This window comes from Prionailurus bengalensis, chromosome B2 (genome assembly GCF_016509475.1).
Source record: "Prionailurus bengalensis isolate Pbe53 chromosome B2, Fcat_Pben_1.1_paternal_pri, whole genome shotgun sequence".
NCBI classification, from domain to species: Eukaryota; Metazoa; Chordata; class Mammalia; order Carnivora; family Felidae; genus Prionailurus; species Prionailurus bengalensis.
This window is the reverse complement of record NC_057349.1, coordinates 147,152,770-147,179,549: the sequence shown is the minus strand read 5'-3', so window position 1 is coordinate 147,179,549 and position 26,780 is coordinate 147,152,770.

Here is a 26,780-nt window from a genome sequence, read left to right as displayed (position 1 = left end):
GTAGAATGTGGTCCACCCCAGATTTTGACACTTCTTTACCTTTCTATCACTAGAGCCTTGCAAATAGTTGCCCATCTAGTTCCCAAATATCAGGGGTGGGTCAGACAAGCTTAGCAAATGACTGAAATCTCTTCTGTATTAAATTAAGAAAGACCTGTTACATAGATCATGTCTTCTTGGAATGCAATTTTATTCTTTGTCTTTTAAATTCTTTTATTATAGGGGTGCCTGACTTCGGCTCAGGTCACGATCTCATGGTTCATGAGTTCAAGCCCCACATCGGGCTCTATGTTGACAGCTCGAAGTCTGGAGCCTGCTGCGGATTCTGTGTCTCCCTATCTCTCTCTCTGCCCCTCTACCACTCACGCTCTGTCTCTCTCTCTCAAAATAAATAAACATTAAATAAAACAAAATAAAATTCTTTTATTATATATTCTTCTCCTTACAAATGCAATGCATTCTAATATGTAATATTAACAAAATATGTGAAAAGTATAACAAAGTAAATAAAATCATCTTCAATCCCTCTACCTAGAAACTACCATTCACTTACATTAGGGTGTATTTTCTTCCAGCCTTTACTTATGACAAGTTAATTTTGATGTCACATAAATGGCTCTGTACAAGTGCTGGAAGTTTACGTTTAGTAATTTTGTGTCTCATGGTTTTCAACTGGAAAATGTAGCAGGATATACATGTCTGCCAAGAAAATAACGTAACACATAGTAGGTAAAAAAAAAAAAAAAAGAAAAGAAACGTGGAAAAATATTTATGTCATATGATATTCCTGTGGGCAACCATGTGATAAAGAGTAATTCTTGGGGCACCTGGGTGGCTCAGTCGGTTAAGCGTCCGACTTCGGCTCAGGTCATGATCTCACGGTCTGTGAGTTCGAGCCCCGCGTCGGGCTCTGTGCTGACCGCTCAGAGCCTGGAGCCTGTTTCAGATTCTGTGTCTCCCTCTCTCTCTGACCCTCCCCCATTCACGCTCTGTCTCTCTCTGTCTCAAAAATAAATAAATGTTAAAAAAAAATTATTTTTAAAATAAACATTAAAAAAATTTTTTTAAAGAGTAATTCTTAAGATATTAAAAATAAAGTTGTTCTTAAGTGATATCTAGAAGGTGGGCGGAATGCAGGGGTGAATTTCTTTAAGAATAAATAACTCTCGCTCATCGAACCCAGGAGCTCTCCCCCCAGCAGGCTCTGCACTAACACAAAGGGCCACAGAAGAAAAGAGGCTCTTCCTCAGGATAGAGCCCCAGCCCGCCCGCCTCAGTCTGTTGACCTCTTGGTCTCTTATCAAGACTTTGAGGTGAGCCATCAGGAAACTCCCACTGGACACTTTTTACTTTTACTTTACTTTCTTTTTTTTTTTAAGTTTATTTTTATGTATTTTGAGCAAGAGAGAGCATGAAGTGGAGGAACAGAGAGAGAGAGACAGACAGAATCCCAGGCAGGCTCTGCGCAGAGCCTGATGCAGGGTTCAAGCTCACTGACCGCGAGATGGTGACCTGAACCAAAATCAAGAGTCAGACCTTAACTGATGAAGCCACCCGGGCGCCCCTCCCACTGGACACTTGAAGGAAAGCCTGTCAGTTACCTCCGATTTCTCAGTTCTCGGATGGCCTGGGGTGCAAACTGCCTCCAAGAACCACTTCCTGAGAGTCGCGACTACCTCTGCCCGTTCCAGGGGGTGTGATCAGGGTTTTCTCGCAGAGCCCCAGTAGCTCAGAGAGCCTGAGCACAGGTAACATGCTGAGAAGGTTTCCACCAAACGTCTGTTAACAAATAATCCGCAGAGCGCCGGCGAGACGTGGCTGGGACAGAATGGTCCCTCTTCTGCCTAAGAACTACTCCCCCTCCGTGTCGGACATTCCAACTAACCCAAGAAGGTAGAGCTTCTTCTGGGCCAGCCAGTTATAGCCTGAGTTTCTCTCACTTATTTCTCACTGGTTGGATGGTTAGTTCTATGTGTGAGCTCGTCTAGACCACGGCACCCAAATGTTTGTTCAAACACTGGTCTAGGTGGTGCTGTGAAGACAGTTTTAGCTGAGACTAACATTAAATGGATAGACTTTGAGTAAAGCAGATGACTTTCTACAGCGTGGGTGGGCCTCATCAAAACAGTTGAAGGTCCCAAAAGCAAAGATTGACCTCCCTCAGGAAGAAAGACTCTGTCCCCAGATGGTCCGCCGACCTTCTCAGCAACACTCACTCGTCCCTGGTTTCCAGCCTGCTGGTCTACCCTGCCAGGCCCACAAGCATATGAGCCAATTCCTAAAAGTAAATGTCTCTTGCTCTCTCCCCCCCACCAAATATGTGTGTGTGTGTTGTGTATTTCAAATTTAAAGCCACGAGATATACAGTTGCTCAATGTAAACTTCCAGCAATCCTTTTGTAGAACCATTTATGTGACACCAGAATTAATTTTTCCTAAGTAAAGCCTTGGAAAAAATATACTACAATATAAAAATATGATCATTTCTGGGTGAGGGATTTGCAGGTGATTTTATTTTCCTATACTTCACCTTCATTTTACTAATATCATACATTAGTATGTATTGCATTTATCACCAGAAAAATAACGTTAGTAAGAATAATTTTTAAAGACAAAGAATATATCCTATTGGGTCCCGTTCGTTTGGCGATCCCCAGACTGGAAAAACCCAAACCGGTACCAGAATTTCTTTCCACTCATCTGTCCTTCTCCAAGCAGCCTGGAACAATCCTCCCTGCTTCTAGAACAGCCCGCAGAGGTGCAAACCCGCCCGGCATAAACAATACCAATGGCATCATTGCCATGATGTTGGTGATAAAAAACTGGGTTGATGCAGTTTGGATGAGTCCCTCCAGATCCCAGATACAGGGCTAGAGAGAATGACCTCCCCCAGGCCACAGCTCCCCTACAACAGCGTGGGGGGCCTTGACCATGGCTCTCCTACATCGCCAGGACCAGGAACTGAAAGGCACTCGGCTCCCTGCCCAGGGGCTGCACTCCCTGAGGTCTCCTCACTCCCCCTGGCAGTGAGAGACTCTGGGAAACCTCGAGCGAAGAAATGCTGTTCTTGAAAATGCCTTCAGTAGCGCCCAAACTATTCACAAAGGCCATTAATACATCAATACAGAATTACTTTTTTTTTTTTTTGGCCAGGAAATAAGAGGATGCTGGGCCCCTAGAAAGACTTTGGTTCGCCTGCTCCAGGGAGGGAGAGCTAAGTTTTTAATTTCTGCACCGCATCCCCTGCCTCTATCTGCAGGCACGTTACTCAGCCTAATTCCAGAGTGAAACTAAAAGGTGTACAAAAGTCTGAGCAAAGTCACTCACAAAGGCAAAAAAAAAAAAAAAAAAAACCACGAATAGCCTTGTTCCCACAGATTCAATCAGTAGTGCAAGACCTACGGAGCTTCAGAAATTTAAATCAGACCGCACAATTAATGACCAGAAATTCCAATTTCATGTTAATTAGTTTTAATTAAAAATTTTCCCTCTGCTTATCTACCAGGGCTTAGTGTCAGTACCCCAGCAAGGCAATCTTTGAATTCCCTGCATCAGACGCTCTACCTTTGCAGCTGAACAAGAAAACAATTCTCCGAACGGCACCTGCGTGGCCCATTTGGGGCCAGAAGAAGGCAGGTAATCAGGCAGGAAGAGGGACCCACGAGCACACGCTGTAAGCTTGGACGTGAGGACGGTGCCCAAATGGCAGGAGATTCGTTCCTTTCAGGGCGTCCAGCCCTTAGCCACATTTCCCCTCCTAACACGGCACAAGACATGTACCCAGACTTCCCGAGGTGACCACTGCAATGTGATGGGAGCGTTAGACATCAAGGAACAGGAAGGTTATAAAGGAAATTGCTTTTCCACCATTTATCAAGCTCTAGCGGCCGCCCTCCAAGGAAATAAGGGGGGAAGCATCTGTTTCTGGGTGTCTGGGTAGCAGAGAGCTGCCTGGCAACGTAAGAGGACGAGGGGAATCTGTTTGTTTGGGGGACGAGAAGGAATTCTGTCAATGGCGGGAAAAAGAAGTGCTTTCTGCATTCGTGAGCGTTTCACCAGGGACCACAAACAGGCCGCAGCCACCAGCTCCCCTCTCCAGATGACCCAACACACACTCTCAGCCACAGGTCTGTCTTTCAAACATCATCATGTGTGAAAATTTCACTCCGATCCATTTTGTGGAAGGGCCGTGAGAAACAGCCATGGGAAGCCTCTCGAATCATCGAGAAGCCTGGTAGCCAACAGCCTCAACCGCACAACCTTGCCTGCCTCCACTAACACACCCGTCTTGCTTCCGATCAAAGCGCCCTCTGGGGTTTTATACCGGGAGCCCCTTCCGATCAAAGGGCCCAAGTCAGGACTCTTAGACGGTCACAGCGGTGGGCCGCTGGGTCCTATATATTTCCGTGGAAGCTACACTTGTCTGGAAGGTCAGTCATCAAACGGGGCTCATTTTTCACCGGCGACAAAGGCGCTGCCAAGGTCTTCAGTTTGTATGGAATGAGGCTAGTTTTGTAGGAGGGAGGAGGTGAGCGCAGGAGCAGTTTTGTTTTTAAAAACACACCCTAGAAGATTTAGAGCTTTAAAAATCACAAGCGTTGATCAAGCAGTCAGGTTTTAATGAGCTTTGTGAAGCAAACGATAAAGCAAAAGTTAATGGTTGTTCATGTATTTTTATATATATATTTATATATATATAAAATCCCTATTGAGGAGATCTTATTGGGGCGCCTGGGTGGCTCAGTCGGTGAAGCGTCTGCCTTCGGCTCAGGTCATGATCTCATGGTTCGTGAATTCGAGCCCCACGTCGGGCTCTCTGATGACAGCTCAGAGCCCGGAGGCTGCTTCAGATTCTGTGTCTCCCTCTCTTTCTGCCCCTCCCACACTCACACTCTGTCTCAAAAATAAATAACCATTTAAAAAAAAATTTTAAAGGAGTTCTTATTATCCCAAAATTCGCTATTTACACTAGAATTATTATAATCAATGAGATAATAGGCTGGTAAGGTGAGAGAGAGAGGTAACAATGAGTATAATCAGATAATACTTTTTATTGTGTGCTTGTTAATTCTAGAAAATTCAAGGAAACTTGACACTGTCCCTCTAAATACTTTAAAGCCCGGAAATGGGCTCATAATACAAATGCTGCTTTGATGAAGGACACTTCTATTCTTCTTTAGACAGGTTTGCTCGCTCGCTTATTTTTTGTTTTACCAACCCCCCGCCCCACCCTTCTCTTCTTTCTGGCCAGTCACTTTGCTCAGACAACCAATGTTTACCAGCCAACAGCTTTCTGTGTTGGTCGTACCATCATGGCGGAAGAGTATACATCTATTCATCTAAAATGTTGTTTTATTTAATCAATGCTTTATAAACACTTAAGACTTTTCTCTGCCTTTGGCTTCTCTCACTTAACCACTGCACTCTGGAATCCCTCTGTTCCCTGGTTTAGTACTCCTTCTATTCTAGAGCCACGTACTATTCCATGGTATTGAAATGCTATCAAATTCTGGCCCCAAAGTATCATCAACCAACCTGTTGACTTTATTGCTTCGTGGGGCAAGGGGAACACCCCTCAACAGAGCCATGGCAACATCTCAGGGAGGGAAGGGCCCAGAAGGATATTTGTTGAGATCTGGATGTCAGGCTTAAGGTGAGTCTTCCACTTTGGAGGCTTGGTTGGGTTGGGTAAGGATCATTCATAATTTTCTATTTCTGGTTCTTGTAAAATAGCTTATCCATTAGAAGTGTTATTGGGGTATAAGTGACATACAATAAAGTGCACATATTTAAGCTGGGCAATTTTATAAGTTTTGACACATGTATACATGCATGGGACCAACACGACAATCAAGATAGTGAACACACCCCAGGCGATGACTGATCTGCTTTCTGTCAGTGTGGATTCTAGTTACATAAGTGGAATCATACCACATGCACTCTTTTTGGTGTCTTTCACTGAGCAATATTATTTTGAAATTCATTTATGCTGTATGTATCAATAATTCATTCCCTTTAGGGGCACCTGGGTGGCTCAGTCGGTTAAGCTTCTGACTTCAGCTCAGGTCATGATCTCGCAGTCCAGTCTTGGGTTCGAGCCCCGCATCAGGCTCTGCGCTGACAACTTGGAGCCTGGAGCCTGCTTCGGATTCTGTGTCTCCCTCTCTCTCTGCCTCTCCCCTGCTCACACTCTGTCTCTCTCTGTCTCTCTCAAAAATAAATAAACATAAAAAATGTTTAAATAATAATAATTAATTCCCTTTAGAGTTGTAAAGTACTCCACTGTATGGATATATCACAATGTGTTTATCCCTCCCACCACTGAAGATCATTTGGGTTGTTTCTAGTTTCAAGCTTCTACAAATAAAGCTGCATTAAGCATTTGCGTACAAGTCTCTGGAAGGGCATAAGCTTTCATTTCTGTCGGATAAATCGCTAGCAGGGGAATAGTTGGATAATATGGTTGCTGTTTACCTTTTTAAGAAACCGGTCAAGAAGACATCCAGACGGCTAACAGACACATGAAAAGATGCTCAGCATCACTCATCATCAGGGACATGCAGACCAGAACCACAGTGAGACAGCACTCACACCAGCCGGAATGACTGGGATCCAAAAGACTAGAAATAACAAGTGTCAGTGAGGATGTGGAGAAAAGGGACCTCATGCCAGAATGTAAATTGGTGCAACCACTAGGGAAAATAGTGCAGACAGTCCTCAAAAAGAATTACCACGTGATCCAATAATTCCAATTCTGGGTATTTACCCGAAGGAAATGAAAACAGTAATTTGAGACAATACACATATGTATGCCATGTTCACTGCAGCATTATTTAGAGTAGTCAAGATATGGAAACAACCCAAACATCCATCCATAGATGAATGGGCAAAGAAGATGTGGCATTTACACACACACAATGAAATATTAACCACAAAAAGAATTAAATCCTGGGTAGCTCAGTCAATTAAGCATCCGACTCCGGCTCAGGTCATGATCTCACAGTTTGTGAGTTCAAGCCCTGCTTTGGGTGAGCACGAGCTCTGCTTCTCTCTCTCTCCTTCTCTCTCTCTGCCACTCATGGGATTCTCCCTCTCCTCCCTCTCTCTCTGAGCCTCCCTCACTTGTGCTGTCTCTCTCTCTCAAAAAAAAAAAAAAGGGTTAAATCTTGCCATTTGCAATTATATGGATGGACCTACAGGGTATTATTATGTAAAGTGAAATAAATCACACAAAAAGACAAAACCATCTGATTTCACTTATACGTGGAATTTAAACACCAAAACAAGTGAACAAAAAAAATGAACAAACCAAGAGAAGCAGACTCATGAAATAAACTGGTGGTTCCCAGAGAAGAGGGATTGGCGGGATGGGCAAAACAGGTGGAAGGGATTAAAAGGTACAAGCTCCCAGGTGCAAAATAAATAAGTCATGGAGATGAAAAGTACAAAATAAGGAGTTTGGCCAAGAGTATGGTAACAACATTGTATGGTGATAGATGATGTCTACACTCATGGTGAGCATTGGGTAATGCATAGAGTTGTCAAATAACGACTTTGTACAACTGAAACCATACAACATCATATGCCAGCTATATAGTTCAATATCAGAAAGAAAGAAACTGCCAAATATTTTCCAAAGTTGTATCATTTTATATTCTTACCAGCCCCGTATGAAATTTACAGTTTCTCCACATCCTAGCCAACACTTGGTGGGGTCAACCGTTTTAATTTTAGACATTCTAATAGGTGTGTAGTGACATCGCATGGTGGTATGAATTTCATTTCTTCAGGGGTTAATAATGTTGAACATTAACGTCTCATAGAGCAGAGTGGTCTGTCAATGTTAATTGGATCATGACGACCCATCATGCTGTCCACGTCTATTATTTCTTTGCTGACTTTCTGTCTTCTTGTTCTTCTAACTTTGAGAAATGGCTGTTGAAATTTCACACTATAGTTGTGGATTAGCTATTTCTTCTTGAAGTTCTTTCAATGCCGTTTATATTTCTGGAGCTCTGTGATTAGAGTCATAAACATTTACAATGTTTACATTAGGCCCTTTTGACTAATTATCCCTTTAAAATAAAAGGAAGAAGAAATGACTTTCTTTGTTCCTGGTAATATTCTTTGATATTTTTTGGTGTTAATACAGACACTGCAGCTTTATTTTGTCTGGTCTTTTAGCATGGGGTATCTTTTTCCATATGTGTATGCTTAACCTATTTGTGCCTTTTTTTTTTAATTTGTGCCTTAAATTTAAAGTGTGTTTCTTATGAACAACTTAAAATTGAGCCTCACTTTTCATTCAATTTGACAGTCTCTGCCTTTTAAATGGAGTGTTTAAACCATTTGCATTTAATGTGATTATTGACATGATTAGGGTTGACTCATCATTTTGCTCCCACCTGTTCTTTCTTGTTCTTTTCCTCTTTTTCAGTATTTTGGACTAATTGAATCTCTTTTATGATTCCATTTTATCTCTTTTTTTTAGCTCATTAGTTATTACTCTGCTGTGTTAGTTTAGTGGTTGCTTTAGGACTTGTAGTATACATCTTTAATTTATCACAGTCTACTCTTAAGTGATGTTACACCATTTCATGTATAATTTCAGAAACTTCTAAACCATATACTTCAATTTCTCCTGTGCCTGATTTTAAGCAATTGCTTTTAAGGAGAGTTAATCACAAAAATTCCTGTATATTTATCCATGTAGCTACCATTTCCTGTGTTCCTAATTCCTATGTACAGATCTAGATTCCCTTCCAGTGTCATTTTCTTTCTGCCTTAAAGGGCTTCCTTTAATTTCTTGTAGTGTGAGTCTGCTGGTGGTGAATATTTTCAGGTTCTGTATGTCTTGTTTTGGAAAGATACTTTTTGCTGCATATCAATTTATAAACACTGAGCGATGTTTTTCGTCCAAGACTTTAAAGATGTCGCTCCTCTGTTTGGTCGTTTGCAGTGAGAAATCTGCTGTCATCTTAGCTGTTCTTCTGTAGACATCAGGACTTTTTGTTCTGGCTGCTTCTAAGGTTTTCTTTTTAGCCTTGGATTTAAGCAATTCAATCATGATGTGCTCTAGTGTAGTTTTCTTCACGTTGTGCTTGGGGTTTGTTGTGATTCTTCAATCTGTGTGTTTATAGTTTTCATCATGAGTGATCATGGATTCTTCCAATATTGTTTTCTATGTTCCTACTGCTTTGGGAATTCCAATTTGGCGTTTATTACATCACTGGAGGTTTACTCACAGGTCACCGATGCTCTTTTTACTTAAACATTTTCTTAAATGTTCTTAAATGTTTTCTTAAAACATTGTTTTGTTCTGTGTAGGCCCTCTAACTATGTCTTCAAGTACACTAATCTTTACCTCTGCCATGTCTAATCTGGTGTTAATCCCATTCACTGTTTTCATTTTGTTGTTTCCATCTCTGTAAGTTCAGCTTGGGTCCTTTCCATATCTCCACATCTCCACTTAATTTGTTGAAAATATGGCATACTGTTATAATAACCTTTTTAAAAAAATATTTACTTATTTTTGAGAGAGACAGAGACAGAATGAGAGTGGGTTAGGGGCAGAGAGAGAGGGAGACACAGAATCCGAAGCAGGCTCCAGGCTCTGAGCTGTCAGGACAGAGCCCGATGCGCAGCTCGAACTCATGGGCCGTGAGATCATGACCTGAGCCAAAGTCGGATGCTCAACCGACTGAGCCACCCAGGTGCCCCATTATAATAACCTTTTTAATGTATTTTCCCTTCTAATTCAAACACCTGGGTCAGTTCTGGGTCTGTTTTAATTACCTGTGCAATTGTCCCACAGTGGGTCATATTTTCCTGCTGTTCCTTATGCCTGACATTGCAAATTTTATCTTTTTGAGTATAGGATAGTTTTGTCTTCTTATAAATATTCTAGAGTTTTATTCTGTAACACAGTTAAGTTCCTTATAAACATTCTGATCCTTTCAGGTCTTGTGTATTGATAATTTGTCGGGCATGCTTGGAACAGCTCTCTGTCTACAGCTAATCATTCCCTGCTACAGAGATGTGACCTTCCTGAGTGCTCTCTCCAGGGCCCCATGAGTTGAGTTTTCCAATATGGCTGGTGGGATCAGGCAATGTCCCAGCCCTTTATAAGCATTCACTGCCTCCAGTCCTTTCAGATGGTCCCTCTTCTGCCTCCAACTAGTTTCTCCACACATCTGTGATGATCTGCATTCTGATGAGTAGTTGAAGGGGCCTTCCCATCGGCTTTCAGGGCTCTCTTGCTTTGTTCTGTACTCCAACTGCTTGGCCTTCTCAGACTCTTGTCCCATCCCCTTGACTCAGAGAGGCTGTGGGCTCACCCTCTTGTGCTACAACCCACGGATTCTCTCCAGGCAACAAGCTGAACAGCTATAAGGCACATCTTGTTTTATTCCGGTCTCTCCCGGATCACTGTCCTTTCCAGGGTCTCTGCTCATATGTTCGACCTGGTTTGGTATGGTTTGATTTGGTTGTTTTAGGCAGAAGGATCAACGGGTTTCCTGTCATTCCTGAAGAGGAGTGCTCTATACGATCACTTAAGATTGATGGTCATAGAAGGTGATGATTTTGAAGCAAAAGGTTCAATGAGTAAACTGTAGTTTGGTGCTTTCTATTAAATAATGTTTTATGTCTTTCAGAAAGTTATTTGCAGCTTTTATCTGTCTGGACAAAGATCCCTGAAATAATAAAAATAGGTTAATAGAGACACTATAATACTAAAGTTATGTTAAGGTAGACTGCATGCTATGTGGTTATAGAGTTGCTTCGGTTTCTCAGTATCCCTCTTGTCATTCTTCAGTCTGCGCTGAGGAGAGGCCATTAATGAAACCTGTTTATTTTTGTGAAAGCTCAGTTACTAAAACGAGCTCCCATAAAAAAAGTCCCCTGGTATTGTTTTGGTGGAGACATTAACTTCCTTTTCCAGATATGCAAGATAAGGTTTTTTATATTTCTAGCTATTGTGGTGTTTGCCAAATAAAAAGTCACTGAATGGCTGAGTCCAGTTACCCTGGAAATCAACTGATTAATTAATCAATTTTGTAATTCCATCACAAGCAAAGGGAACAAAGGGAAACTGAGTAGTTCCAAAGGGAAATGTGTAAAAATCCCACCAGTGAGTTTGATCATAAGCTTTAACAAGTAAATCGTAGCCAGATGTTGGGCCCATACCAAGGAATGCCTAAGAATGCAAAAATCAATATTAAGAATTGGGCCTTCTAAGTAACACAGGTCAAAGTAGCCTTACCCTGGCTTGAAGAGAAGGAAGATCCAGGAAAATTAAGAAAAAAAAAAGAAACCAGATTCAAGCATGAAGGTCTGTGGCCTTGTTCTATGGCTCTTATGTGGAAGATGTCTGCATTTCATGCAATCATTAACCTGGTTCAAAGTTCTGGGTAGAAGCTGTTTCATTCTAAAGGTCATCTGCTTCTGGGGGTTTCTAAGAACCCTCTGCTTGAAGTCTCCAACACAGAAAGTCTTCCAAGAGTTGAGAATAAGCTTTTGCCTCTTTAATTGAGACACATAACCCAAGAATATCCTCTTGGAATTTTGCTATTTTAGTTGTTACTAGTGCTTAAGAATGTCCTTTACTCTGGGGTTTGGCAGCTATCTTTTCCTGATGTCTCCTCCAGAAGTCCAGGTATCTGGGTTTTCGATGGTAAAAGTCTGCTTAGGAAGATGTTATGGAAAGGCTTTCTGTACCTACTGATACACTTGGTCGTATGGATGAGTATCTGCAACATCAGACCATGTCTGCTTGCACTTGTGTGGAACCTAGAATTGGAAATGACATTTACAAATACATGGGCCTGCTTATTACTAATTCATGAGCACAAAGTCAATGAGTCTTAGAGGCATTTGACCGTGTCATTAAAGCCAATGGCAGTATCTTAGGTCATGGAAGTTCTAAAATACCTGTGAGTTTTGCTGATTTGAATTTTAGAATTCCCTTGGTTCTTTCTTTCTTTCCCGGAGATTGGGGAGGATCTAGACAGTAAAGTTTATGAGCACGTGGCAGGTAGTAACAGTCCCAATAAAATGGAATTTTCTTTAGTAATTCCCCAAGTTGGGAACACAAAAGCAAATATTTTTTTTTTTTTGCTACAATGAAAATTGAAGCACTTCAGAAAGGAAAGACGTCAGTCCATCATAAAAATAATCAAACCATGTTCAAAAGGTATATTGAAAGCCCACTTTAGAGGTCAGCTGTGTGAAATCTATTTGGAGATGAGCAAAGTGGTCCTGAGGTTTGGGCTCTTGCCCACGTCCCACATATACCCACCTTTACAATTCCCCCAGATTTCTGCTGCTGACAATGAGACATGAGCCAGAGAATTCCCCATCAAAATCGGTACAATTTCCCCATAAGTACTGACTGAGTACCTTGGCCAGGTTTTCATCTTGTGTTGGGGGATTTTATACAAAAAGTTGTGCAAGCTTCTGTTTGATACTTTCCCACTTTTGACTTGTATCGCTTGCATTCTATAATAGCCTCCTCGCCCCTCTCCAAAGATTTAGTCTCTTGGTGAATTTTGAGGGTTGGAATCTCAATGGGGGCTGGCTGTCTGACATGATAATCAGCCAAGGTATTTCTTTCAGCCTCCATGTTACTGCCTTGTGTTTGAGCATCTACTGTTGTAACAGCCTTAGAGCACTCAGTCATTCTTTGTTTTTCTGGCCATTAATTGAGGTTCTTACTAAGGTCAAGAACTCTCTTTGTTTACAAAGTGTTCAAAAATCATGAACTATCCTCAGGGGCACCTGGGTGGCTCAGTCAGTTAAGCATCTGACTTCAGCTCAGGTCATGATCTCACAGTTCATGAATTCGAGCACCGCATTGGGCCCTATGCTCACAGCTCAGAGCCTGGAGCCTGCCTCAGACTTGGTGTCTCCCTCTGTCTGCCCTTCCCCTTTTCATGCTCTCAAAAATAAATAAACATTTTTTTTTAAATCATGAACCATCCTGAAAGCATAGCTATTTCCAGTATATATATTAACCTCCTTATCTCTATTCTTCCCATTGGGCAGATTTTGCCTCTGGTAAGGGGTCTTTTTCTAGAGGTGAGGTGAGATTTGCTTCAGCTATACTCCTCTGATATTTTCCTGTTTCAATCCCCAGATAAGACCCATCAACAACCAAGAGTGAGTCTACAGTTTCTAAAAGGGTTTCTAATAAATCTATCAGGGGTATGGATAGTTCACAAACAGAGATTAGGGAGTCATGAGTTTCCCTTTCCTCAAACTATTGAAAGAAAAGTAGCAGAATTCAAAGGATTAATGAATGGAAATATGTGAGGAAATAGAAAAAGTAATAGGATTTCATGGGATATAAGCCTACTAGCTAAGAAATATTGTGCATTCTTAGTGTGCAGCAAGGATTGTATGCCATGACAGACCAACAAAATTAAAGGTGACCCCAAAGTCAAGTCAGCAAAGCCTTTACTGGCCCAGCTGTTATGGCCATTGTTCAGAGACTATGTGGATAGGATTTTGCACAGAGTCAAGAGAAACAGTATAGGAAGCTTTTGGCTACTGATGATTCCCATGAAGCTGAATCACAATATGAAGGGCTTGTCTCTTACATAAAAATATATAGAAATGATTAGGTAGGCACAGAGTGGGAGGTTGACAAAGGGCTAATTTTGAATTATAGACAATCTGTTAATGTGTAGGGTTCTGGTAGAGATCTGGTTACCAAGGACTTGGTTAAGTCATATCATGGCATGACAATTTCAAAAAAGTTGGGAACCCACTGTCTGTAGTAACAAGTGAGACCCAGAAAACTTCTTAATTGTGTCTTAGTTACTGGCCTGGACAAGTTCTGAAGGTCTTATAGCCTGTTATAAGTAAGAGATTTACCTCCTTAGGATAAATCATGCCCTAGGTAATGGAGGTTACCATAGTAAAATTGTAGCTTCTCTTTAGAAAGCTGCCCTTTCTGAGCTAAAACGGTAAGTAGATAGATGGAATGTATCTTAAAGCTTATCAACTTAGTACATTTTTCAAACACAACAAAAGGCCATCTACATAGTAGATAAGACTAGAATCAAAGGGAAATTTCAGGTCCTTAAGGACACGGCTGACGAAAAGTAGGTCACGCCTCCATAAATCCTTGGAGCGTTAACAGTGTAGTTACATTGTTGACTTTCCCAAGAGAAGCAAGCAAATATTTACTATGTTGATATAAGGAATCATGAAAGAAAATACATACAATGTACAACTATAAAACATAAATTCTCAGTAGGCACCAAGGTCAAACTAGTATCTGGGTTTGGTACTCCAGGGCCTGAGAGAATGACTAGTCTATCTGTGGTTCTGAGATCCTGAACAAGTCCACATCCCTGCACGATATTGATTTTTGCTTGCTTGTCTGTATTTGGTTTGGTTTCTGCTCATTCCTGCTGCTGTTGCCTGCACTGTTTTACCAGGAGGCCTAGGGTGTTACAAGAACGGGTACAAGTGTGACGAGTCCTTTCTCTATCAGACTGTCTATTGGCTTTAGTCCTTCTTTAGCTTCTGACGTAAGAAGACATTATATTTGGGTGGAAAATCACTCCATCTTATTGTTTTTCTTTCTTAGCTTCTACAGGTCTGTTCTTTCACCAATAGTCTTTCTGTTTATAGTATCTACACACATCTTTAATAAGTCTTACTCCTTATGGCTTCTTTTTTTAAATCGAGATCTAATTCACATATCATAAAACTCATCATTTCAAAGTGTGAAATTCAATGTTTTTTTAATATATTCCTACACGCTGCGACCATCACTAACATCTAATTCCATATATCATATATGTATGATTTACATGTATTTTCTCATGCTGTGAATTTTTTTTCACTTCCTTTCCCAACAAGTTCACAGACACACACAAAAGACATCCATAGTCTGTAAATCTTCCCCATAATGTAAGTGCTTAAGTCTTCAGAAATTGTAGAAGCTTAATTCTTTTGTAAAATATCATTGTAATGTTCATTCATCAAAATAATAGCAACTTTTCTTTGTGAAATGTCTACTCTCATCTAAGTGTTAGCATTAAAATAAAGGTTGGGGTGCCTGGGTGGCTCATTTGGTTAAGCATCCAACTCTTGATTTCATCTTGGGACATGATCTCATGGTTCACAGGATCAAGCCCCACATCAAGTTCTGCACTGACAGCACGGAGGCATCTTGGGATTCTCTGTCTCTCCAAAATAAATAAACATTTTCTTTTTCTAAAGGTTACAAGCCCCTGGGTGGCTCAATTATTTAAGTGTCTGACTTTGGCTCAGGTCATGATCTCATGGTTCGTGAGCTCGAGCCCAGCATCGGACCCTGTGCTGACAGCTCGGAGCCTGGAGCCTGCTTTGGATTCTGTGTCTCCCTCTCTCTGCCCCTCCTCCACTCACACTTTGTCTGTCCCTCTGTCTCTCCCAAAAATAAACATTAAAAAAATTGTCTTGAAAAATGAAGGTTAAGAGAGGTGAGGTTTAAAATAAAAAATTTGCATGCTAAACAAATAAGTGGCCTATTATCAGACCATCTAACTAAACAAATACCACAGACTCATAGTTCAGTTCATTGAAAACTGTAAAGCCATAGGAAAGACTAAAGCATTCTAATAACTTCCCCTTCTGCTTAGTGAAGATTTCGAGAAGCAATTATTCTTATACCTAATGAGTAACACCATAAAACCAACCGAGTCCTATGTCAGGTACTAAACTCATCCCACAGTTAATCTGAGCTAAGAACCACCAACGCCTCTAAATTAGGTTGAAAGACTCAACTCTGAGGTCAGATGGGAGGACACTTGGACATCGCAGAGAAAGATGTGGACCTTTGCTTCTGAGAAGTAAAAGTTCACCTCTTTTTACATGGCGGTTTTGCTCCCCAAAAGTCATTTGTAAGTTGTGCCGTTCTCAACCACATCCATTCTGTGTGTACCAGAAGTTTTGTTATTTAAAGATACATTACGTTAATCCTTTAAAAAATGAAGAACTCTGTGAATAGCAGTTGCTCTCCAGTTAATCTGTATGGTAAATTTGGATTTTTAAATACTGCAGTCTCTTAAAATAGGGCACACCTTGCAATACAGATTATTCTGCAAAGATAGAAACAGGGGATCAGCATGTTCCAGGGTGTAGCTTCGGTTCCTGCCCTTCGAGGAATGTGTTAGGTCTGGAAAGGATCCAGAGATGAGCAGCCACAATGATGAAGTTAATGGAAGACTAAGGCCATTGAGAAAACATTAGCGGATTCGAGCTTATTTAACTTGGAACAGAGAAGGCTCAAGTCCCACTTGTTCCCTATCTTCAAGAATATAGAATGTAGGGAAAGGGCTTACAGTAATATATGAAGTAAACAAACAGAATATACAATATGACTCTGGCTATGTAAGAGTAAATATAAATACGAACAAAAAGTACAAAGAAAAAACAATGACAAAAGCATAGGATACATTGATGAGGTTATGGATGAAACGTATTTCTGTTTCACACTTATTTTAATGCTGTTATAATGTTACGTTGTAACATACACTATTATAATATAATTGTATGTTATAATGCGTATGCTAATAGCACCATAATGTCACATGAAATTTAGTGGGGGCAGCTTAGATAAGGGTGTATGGCAGCCATGGACAAACAGAGGAGAAAGAGGACACAGAAAGATCCTCCTCGCTTCGCAGAGCACCTCCCCTCCTGACTCATCCGCAGCTGCTTCCGTCCCATTAACCCCAAGGACCCCAACATTGTCTCCCTTGGGTTAGCTGGGGACATCGTGCGTTTTCAGTCCTTGACTGATTCAAGAAAGATTAGTTGACCGCTTCCTGTATACCGGGCTGGGGATGTGCCGGAGCAAAATGCCGTCATCCCTACCCTCACTGAACTTATTATATTTGGAGCACAGTAAGTGCGGAGAGAGGCGCCAAAGAGGAGGCAGATGGAGACATTAGAGAAGGTGCTGAACCCGTATCTGTGAGCTTAAGGAAGGGTTTCCGGTAGAAATGTCACTGAGGCTGGGTGAGGGGATATGTCGGGATGGGAGGCCCGCAAAAGGTGGAAGGAAGAAAGACTGGAATGTTCACGAACCGGAGTTGAAAAAGGAGAGACTAGTGACACGCCCGGAGAAGTGGGCAAGTGTCAGGTGGGGCGGGGGCCTGACGGTGTGGGGTGTCCGTCACACCAACGATCTCGACGTTTGTCCTGTACTAGCTCTGGGAGGCTTCTGAGAAGGCGAGGGACGTGGTGAAGCTGCCTTTCGGGGGGATAGACCTGGTGGCTAAGTCCAGAAGAGACTGGAGGAGAGAAACGCAGGGGACGGGGAGGCAGATGAAAAGGTCATTCCAGCCAAAGCAGCAAAAGTGATTTCAGCAGTGGCGCTGGAGAGAAGGGGGAAGACTGGAGAGGGACCTGAGAGGTGGAAACTGAGTTTGGGGAATGAATGGTTGGTTGGGGAGAAAGAGTCCCTGAGAGGAGATGCACACTGTGCAGAGCCTCAAGAAGAGAACCAGAGGCAAGAAGGGAGACACGAAGCACAGGTCAGCCCTCTGGAAGTTGGAGCATGAAGGAGCTGGAGGTGTGGGCAGACGAGATCGGGGTGCTAAGCAAAGGGTAGGGCATAGAGGTCCTGGTTTCACAGCAGGTTGCTAGAACCGTATCCTACGTAAGGGACAAACGGAAGGAGTTTTGAAGCAATGCAATCATATGTTCCGATGTGCACCTCTCAGAGGCTGCTGATGCTTTTTCTCTTTCTACAGACAGTCAAACACAAAGGTACTGGTTAAAATCATAGCATGTTTTAAAAATATGGCAAAGAACTTCTTAGTTCTGGGAGTTTATGGTGAGGAGATACAGTAGTAAGAAATAGCTTTTCCTAGAACTTCGTTTTGTCGTCGTAGTCAGTGGGTAACAGGTGCAGGTGCTTCAAAATTCTGAAAGTACGAGATCGAAGTCGATGAAAAGTGAGTCTTCCTTCGATGCCCAGAGCCCATCATTGCTTCCGGTTTCTTATGAATCCTCCCAAAGAATAGTCAGCCTTTCCCTCCTTCTCTGTCAACTTCCTTCCTTCTCTCCCTCCCTCCATCCCTCTCTTCCTCTCCCTCTTTCTCAGTCTCTCTCCCTCTGTTTCCTCTTTCTCTCTTTCTCTCTCTCTCACACACACACACATTTCTAACACAGATGGTAACACACCAAATATGCTGCTCCATTGCCTCTTCCCTATAGCATTCCTTGGAGATCTTTCCCTACCGGTACATACGAGCAACTTCTTTCTTTTCAACAGGTGCTTCATTTCCTCGTATGTAGATGTATCATAAGTTATTTAATTAGCTTCCCACTTTCCTACTGATGGACTTCTAGTCTGATGACACTCTTCTGCTACCCTAAAAAAGCGCTGCAGGAAATATCATCGCACATGGGTCATTTTGCATAAGCACGAGGATGCGTGTAGAATAAATTCCTAGAAATCGGAACTATTGAACTCTTGGTTCCTACAACGGTATGCATATTTGTAATGTTTGTGCATATTGCTTGTTTGTCCTTTATGAGGAAGGTAAAACTATACCCTCCCCAAAGCAATTTAGTACTTGTCTGTCTACATCGTTGCAGAGACCTTGTGATACCAAACTTCTTGATCATTGTCCGTTTCATAAGGGAAAAATGTTACTTTATCTTAGATTTAATTTGACTATTTCTTAAAAGGGAGGTTGAACATGTTTTCCTCTGTTTAAAAGCCACTTGAGTTTTTTCACTGTGACAGATCATATCTCTGGCCCCTTTTCCCAACAGGCTGTTGATAACTTTCTTATAGATTTGTAGGAGCTCTTTATGTATGAAAGAAATGAAGCTCTTTGTGAAATGAATTGCAGTATTTTTTCATTTTTATTTTTCTTCTATTTGTGATACCTTTGCCATGTATAATTTTCTTCAGTTTTATGTAACCAAACTTATCAGACTTTTTCTTTTATCAAACTTTGTTATCAAACTTTTTTTTAATGAATAGCTTTGCTATCAAACTTTTTTTAATGAATAGCTTATGGGGATTTGGGATCACATTTCTAGTGTTATCTGTGCCAAGATTATTTTTAAAAAGATTATTTCATGTTGTCTTCTAACAACTTCTATAATTTTGTTCTTGGATGTAAAAGTTGTTTTCATCAGGAACTTACTTGGATGTAAGATAGGAAATCCAATTTTAGGTTTTTTTCCAGATGTTGGATATAATTACTCCAAGGCCATATTTATTTTCCCAGCTGATTTAAAAGCCTACCTGTATAATATGTGAAGTAACTAGAGTGGGCCTATTTTGGTTTCATTGACCTATCCATTTACACAGTAGACCGTATTATTTTGAATAAAGGAAGTATGCCCCTCCTTATTCTTTTATTTCAAAATTTCCTAGCTACATTTGTGTGTTTATTTTTCCACAGAAACTTTAAAATCAGCTTATCTGGCTCCCAAGAAAACACCCATGGTGAATTCTATTTCAATCTCATTAAATTTATAGATGAACCTAGAGAGAACTAAGGCTGTATGGTATTCAGTCTTTCTATTTGAAACGAACTAAACTTCTATTTGTACAAAACTGGTTTTGAGTCTTTCAGGGCAGCTTTAAAATATTTTTCCTGTAGATCATGTTCAACTGTTGTTAAAATTATATCCGTGCATTTAACCTTTCTGCCCACTGTTTTAAGTGAGGCCTCTTCATCCGCTGTATCTCTGTTGGTTTTTGTTTGTATGCACAGAGACTGCTGATACGTGCATATCAGTCTTGTACCCAGCACCTTACCTGTGGTTTTTCGTTGGCTTTCCTGGGTGTTTCAGTTAACAATCATATCATGCACAAATACAGATAATTTTATCTCCTCTTTGCAATGGTTACACCCCTTAGCTCACTCTCTCACTCTTTTGTCATATATCTTTGGCTAGCATTTTTGAAACAATGCTAAGTAACAGTCATGATAGGCAGATATACTTTTTGATTATTCTTCACTTTAATGGAATATATACCTGGCAAGCACGTTGCAGCCTTTTGGGTTGATACATATGAACTGATATAAATATTCATTCCTTATTCCTCTTTTAATCAAGAATGTACATTGAGGGGCGCCTGGGTGGCTCAGTCAGTTGAGCATCCGACTTCAGCTCAGGTCGTGGTCTCACGGTTCATGAGTTCGAGCCCCGAGTCGGGCTCTGTGCCGACAGCTCAGAGCCCAGAGCCTGCTTCAGATTCTATGTCCCCTTCTTTGTCCGTTCACACACACTCTCTCTCTCTCAAAAATAAATAAACATTAAAAAAAATTTTTTAAAAGAATGTACATTGAATGTCAGCAAAAGCCTTCTCTGCGTGTCTGGAAATGATCTCACCATTCTTCTCCTTAAATCTGAATTTAGATTTGAATTTGTGAAATAACTCCATTTTATTTATTTTTTTATGGTGCTGCTGGATTGTATTTCCTTTTTTTTTTTTTTAAAGACTTCTTTTTTAAATAACCTCTACACGCAACTCAGGGCTCAAACCCACAACCCTGAGATCAGATGTTACACGCTCCACTGACTGAGCCAGCCAGGCGCCCCTGGATTATGCTTATAATCTTGCTCATCCATAAAGATTATTACATCTGTAGCTTTCTTCAATCTCCTGTTTGCACTAAGGTTGACAAGATAAGGCTAACTACGTAAAAAAGAATTCAGAAGCTGCCCAGTTTTTTTCCTTTTCAGTTATTTTACAATACCTCAGTAAAGTTGGAATTATAGACTTCTTAAGTGTTTGGTGGAATTTCCCTTTGAAATAATCTGGGCCTAATACTTTCCTGTTTTCTTTTTTTGTTTTTTGTTTGTTTGTTTTGTTGTGTTTTGTTTTCGAAAAGTAGCTCTTGATAGCTTTCCGTATTTCACCTACAATAACTGATCTCTTTAAATGTTTCCCTTTTGGAGGGTCAGTTTCGGTAAAACATGTTTTAGGGTCTGAAATTAGGCAGAAATAAGGAAAGTAACTTGTCATGATTCTTTAATTTCTTCTTGCCCATCATTATCAACTATTATTTTATGCATTTGTCTTTCTTGCTGTTTATCTTAACTGATAGGCCAACAGTGCATCTATACTTTTGTTCCTTTTTTATTTCAAAGATCTAGACTTTAAATCTATTTATCACTTCTATCAGCTTTTGCCTTCTGTTCTTTATTAACTCCTTTCTTCAGCTCACTTTATTATTATTTTTCTTCTTCTTCAGGTGCAGTCGCCATTCATTATTTTCATCTTCCTTTGATGTTACTGCACGTGTTTAACACCATGGATATTGCTCAAGTCTGCAACTTCTTGTTCCATAATTTCCGTGTGGAACTTATTTTCCTTAATGTTCAGATATCCTTTGGTTTCAGTGTTTATTTTTTCTTTTCCTCAACAGCTGCTTATAAAGGATACATTTTGCCATTACCGTCATGGGTTTATTACTGTTTTATTCTTCATTTACAGAGGATAATGAATTCTCTTTGAAAAAAAAATTTTTAATGTTTTATTTATTTTGAGAGAGAGAGAGAGAGAGAGTACGAGCAGGGCAGAGGCAGAGAGAGAGGGAGACACAGAATCCGAAGGAGGTTCCAGGCTCTGAGCTGTCAGCACAGAGCCCCACGCAGGTCTCAAACTCCTGAGACGCGAGATCATGACCTGAGCTGAAGTCGGATGCTTAATCGACTGACCCTCCCAGGCGCCCGATTTCTCCTTTTTTTTAATGTCTGATTTGTTTCATTATGATTCGAGAATATTATATACAATTTCTACTCTTGGAAATTATCATGATTTTTTTGTGTGAAATTTTGTGAAAATTTTAGTGACATGGAAAAAGAAGATATATTCTATTTTAGGGGTATAGTTTTGATTGATTTCTCTTAGCTATCCCTTACTAAATGTTACTTTGTGTCTGTTTGATCTGCGAAGGACTGAGAGAATGAATCAAAGTATGCTTTTACCCATAAATGTGTCTGTTTCTCCCAGCATATATGTTTACATGTGTATTTATTTGTTTATCTTTGAACAAAGTTGTTGCTATTTTGTTAGGCACAGGTGTTCCGGGATGCCTTCCTTGTCAATTGTACTCTTTACTATTTCAAGTGCATATATTTACCTGGTTTAATGTTCTTTGCCCTAAGTCTGATATGAAATCATGACTTCTGGATTTATTTCTGTCTGCATTTACTAAGAATTTGCTTCTTTTATTTTAAGCATTTTTTAAAAAAATTTTCTTTCTTTTACTTATATCTCTTGAATCATTCTTTCCCACATGGATCTGAATGTTGCTGTTAAGCCCAAGACCAGTAGGAATGTTTTATTCTTAGGGGGATTTTTGCTTAAGAATTTTTGCCAAAGAATTCTTTTTTTTTTTTTTTGATCCAATAAACTTACTAGGCTATTTCTAGTCTATCAACTTGTGTCAATTTCTCTTGAAATTCCTCTTCTCCTTTCAATTTGTCGATTTTAGTTTTCTTTTATTTATGGAATATCTTCTTGTCTTATATCTTTAAGTATTTTTCTATTATTTTGGTTTAATCCTTTAGGGACCCCAATTATTCATATGTTGGATATCATGTGTCTTTCAGTCCTATGTTTCTTATCTGTTATTATGGCTTTTAGCATTGTATATTATTATCCTTTGTGTTACTTCCAATAAAATATTCATGATGATGATGGTTTTATTTTTCTTTTCATTTCTTTCTTAAAGCTCTCACAGTGCATCTTTGTCTTTCACGTCACCACTTCTGTCCTCAGCTCTTGTATCTCTTCTGTCTGCTCCAGTTTTATACAGGCTATTGCTTAGGTTATTTCATTCTTGTTTTTGCTGTTATTTTTAAATCCATGGACTTTTTGGTCCCAATTTTAGTCTGCTTTATTTTTTTCTCTGCCATTTGTTTTTACCTTTGGCATGTATCCTTTTTTTCTTATAACGTGTTTATGAGGAATATGTTGTATTCTAATTTGCTATTGCTTGCAGCCCCAGACCAGTTCATTATAGGAGGGACGAGGCAGGACTCTCTTACAGACTTGTTGCAATTCTCTTTAGAACACATCATGAGTTCTTCCGGCTTTTGATTCTCCCCCTACGATAGAGATCTATAACAAACCGTTTCCTGAAAATATGGCAAGTCTTTGCCATTGTTTTCATTCATTGTCATCTTCCTTGATTTTCTTTTATGCAGATAATTTGGAGAAGCTCCTTTTCCCAGGAGACAAGACTGTTGGATTCACCTCTCCAAGTGTTCCTTATGCCTTGGAAAAGCATGCCGTGCTAGCAATCTGTACTTACGGTGTCCTTGCTTCACGTATTTCTGAATGCGTCCCTGACCTCTCTTTTATACACTGTGGTTTAGGTTAGTATATCTCAGGTTTCACCAAAGTTGGGGTGTCTGCGTGTTTTCCTTTTTCTCCTTTTCTGCCCTTGTGTGATTTCTTAAAGGAAAGGAAGCAATGCCTTCTTTACTCCACTGTCTGATGTGGGGAAGTCCCCTTCCCACTTGACATAGATCTTCTACAAACCAGTTTCCTAACTTAGAGAATGACTCTTTCACTGAACAAACACATAGTTATAACATACTGAATATTAGGTGTTGTGCAGGTGCTAGGGACATGACCCACCTAGATATAAAAGCTAGTCTCTCAGTGCCTCCGATGGGAGTCAGGGATTACTGGGTGGGTGTGCTTTTAGCTGGTAAAGCCTGAAATGACAAGAGGTCTTTGGACTGGTGGCTAAAGCCATACCCCATCGAAGCCAACAGCTGAACTTCAGCAAATCCATATATGATCAAAATCCTGTCCTCGAGCCAGCAATTTACTTTGGTTTGAAATCTAAACCCCGGGCAACAGCTGTTTCTGACCCTCCCCTTAGCGTGGAGTCTTTCTCACAAATGGCCCTCACAGCTGGGAGTTGAAAACAGTCTCTTCTTTCAAACCAGTTGTTCCCTAAAGCATTTGTCCCGTCTGCCCAGGATTTTCCAGAGTCGGGACCAGTATTGCTGGAGTCGGTCCGTGGTTACGTACTGACTCACAGGCCAGCTGCCAGCCCAGGGCCAGCCGTGGATCTGAGGCCCGTCCCGCATGTATCCACTTCCTTGCAGCTGTCCTCACCAGGGCCCAGCAGGCCCCTGGGCAGAATTCTCCTCTGTGTTGAAAACAAAGCTTGTTCCACACGGTGGGAACACACTCTAGGCTATCTGCTTTCTTGTGTACGATTCTGAGAGCAGGGAAAAACACACAGGTCCGAACAGATGATGTGAAATTGATTTCTCATTAAGGTAAAAAGGTTAAAATTAGACAACAAAATACCATGTTTTTTTTGTTTTTTTTTTTTTTTTTACCAAATATTTGTTTATTTAAGGCTCTGGAAGAGCTGGGTAAACATTCTCAAACAGTCTCCTATCAGTATTCCTATAGTGGCTGAATCGCTGGAAGTCACAAACATTCCCATTTCGGTTAGCTCAGGTGGAAAAAGAACAATGCAAAGGGTATCGCGCTGGTGTTTTTGGACAGTCCGCTCTTTCAACACGAAGGGCGAGAGAGGTTCTTGATTAGGCAAGCCCTGGTAATTAAGGGCGACCTTCGCAGAGGGAAATGTATTGGCAACGCTATTTTGACTCGAGTGTAATTTGATGAGACCCATAGAGTAATAAGCATGTTTTTTCTTTGATGCACGTGGTTTTTCCAGACTCTCACGAACGATTATTTTTAGAACGGTAATCAATCTCAAAGCCTCTTTAAAGTTAAACCAGTGTAAAGGAGACTCCCTATACGCCTTTTTTCAGCTAAAGAAAAAAATAAATCCCAAGGCATTGGAAAGAGCCACAAAAATACGTGAATGTGCTTGTAAAGAAATGTAAACGTGCACAACCGAAAGACAAAATATTCGGAAGGTTCTTAAAAGTATTGCTAAAGCTCACAGGAGTACATAATTTGATGAAAAGTATTCTTGCTGACATCTAGTTAGCTTAGGACCTTGGGAACCAAGTTAGGAGCCTAGTCCATAAACAAACTACTAATCATTTTTGAAAGAGCAAGTATAACTTTTGCAAACTGCACACACCTTTGTGATTCCACATCTTTTGTTCACAGTTGCTGGAAGAAAAGTAAACAGCATCCTCTTGATAATAACGTCTTCAGAAACCATCAACAAGGACGTCATCCTTGTTTCACGCAAAATCCTAAGAATTGTTTTCTCCCCATACATGAGAAAGCGTGTAAGATAACGCTTTGCATTTGATCGGACTCTCAAATGGTAATGCTCATTACTAAGGCAGTGATGTGGGTGGGGGAAGGACTCCGATTCACTCCGGCTTTGCAGGCAGGAGAGCCTTACTTAATACATGGTTCTTAGGGAGGCTTGACTGTTGATCACGAAATAGTAGACGAGCTTCAAGCTCCACCTGGAAGCAGAAAATGGAAGCCCTCATCCTGGAAGCAGATGGCCCTGGGGGTCTCCACCTGGTGGGGATGCCCTTGTGTCACACCTTCCCCTTGGGGGTGGACTGAACCTGATGTCTCGCTTCTAGCACACAGGACAGGGCAGAAACAATAGGGTATCCCTTCTGAGATCGGAGACCGTGGCTTCCATTTGTCTTCTGTTAGGTGACTGGCTCGCTCATGGGGAAGCCACTGCCGTATTGGGAGGCAGCCCTGTGGGGAGGTCCACCTGGGTGAGGTTGGAAGCAGGTCCTCCCTGGACACAACCCTGAGATGACGGTAGCCCTAGTTGTCACATTGACGGAAACATGGCAAGACTCCGGGATTCCTGAGCCACAGAAACTGTGAGATAATAAATAAGGTGGACTGGGGACTAAAATGTGGAGTGATATGTTAGTAGCGATAGAGAATAAACATATATACCTTTAAGCAGAACATTTCCTGTTATTCCCGGAAGGCTAACAAAGAACAGAACATTCTGATGCTTCAGGGTACTTAGAAACCTTGGGTACTTTAGACAAAGATTGGTTCACACTTCCTGACACTTTATCAGGTATGTTCTTGGGACCCTCAGGAACCAACTGGAAGATGGAAAAGGCGAGCCTTTTGAGTGATGCGTGAAACACCATGAAAAGACTTCCAGAGTTGAATAACAAGAGCAGTCCAGACTTCTCCCTCCAAACGGCCAAGGATCGCCAACCTTCCTGTCACCCTCCTGGTTGCGTTCAGTCACAACCTTGGGTGGATCTGGTCCCTCTACATCCCCTCCCCCCCCAACACCCTTGAGACCAGCCATGAACCTCTGACTCTGGGTCAGCTTTGGCACCGCCTTTGGGGTCTGAACTTGCCACATTCTCATACCCTCCATCAGGAATTGCCACAAAGACCCCCGAGCACATTCTGTCAAGCCTCATCCTGTGAGGTATCATCAGACAACTTCTCACTAGCATCGTTTGCCCTCTTCCCTGAAAAACGACTCCCTTCCATGAGTCCTTTTATCGTCTCAAAGTTGACCTCGCCCATGCCAGTCCCCATGCACCCCTCATGCCCCTCCCTGGTGGGAAATACCCTGTGACCTCCTTCCTGCTAATTCACAGCCATATTCATCCTCCAAAGCTCAAATCCAAACAGTCTCTCTGAGACTTCTCCACCAATACACTCAGTATCTCCTTGGAGCCTGGAAGCATTAGACAAACGGAGTGTGTCAGTATGTGAGATTTTGTCCTTTTCCCTTTTCAACTAAACTGCAGACTTGCTGTTACCAGCCCCTAGTGTAGTAGGGTCCCCTCCTAAGGAAAGAAAAAAAAAAAACCTCAAGGCAACCTGGCCATACATATCTA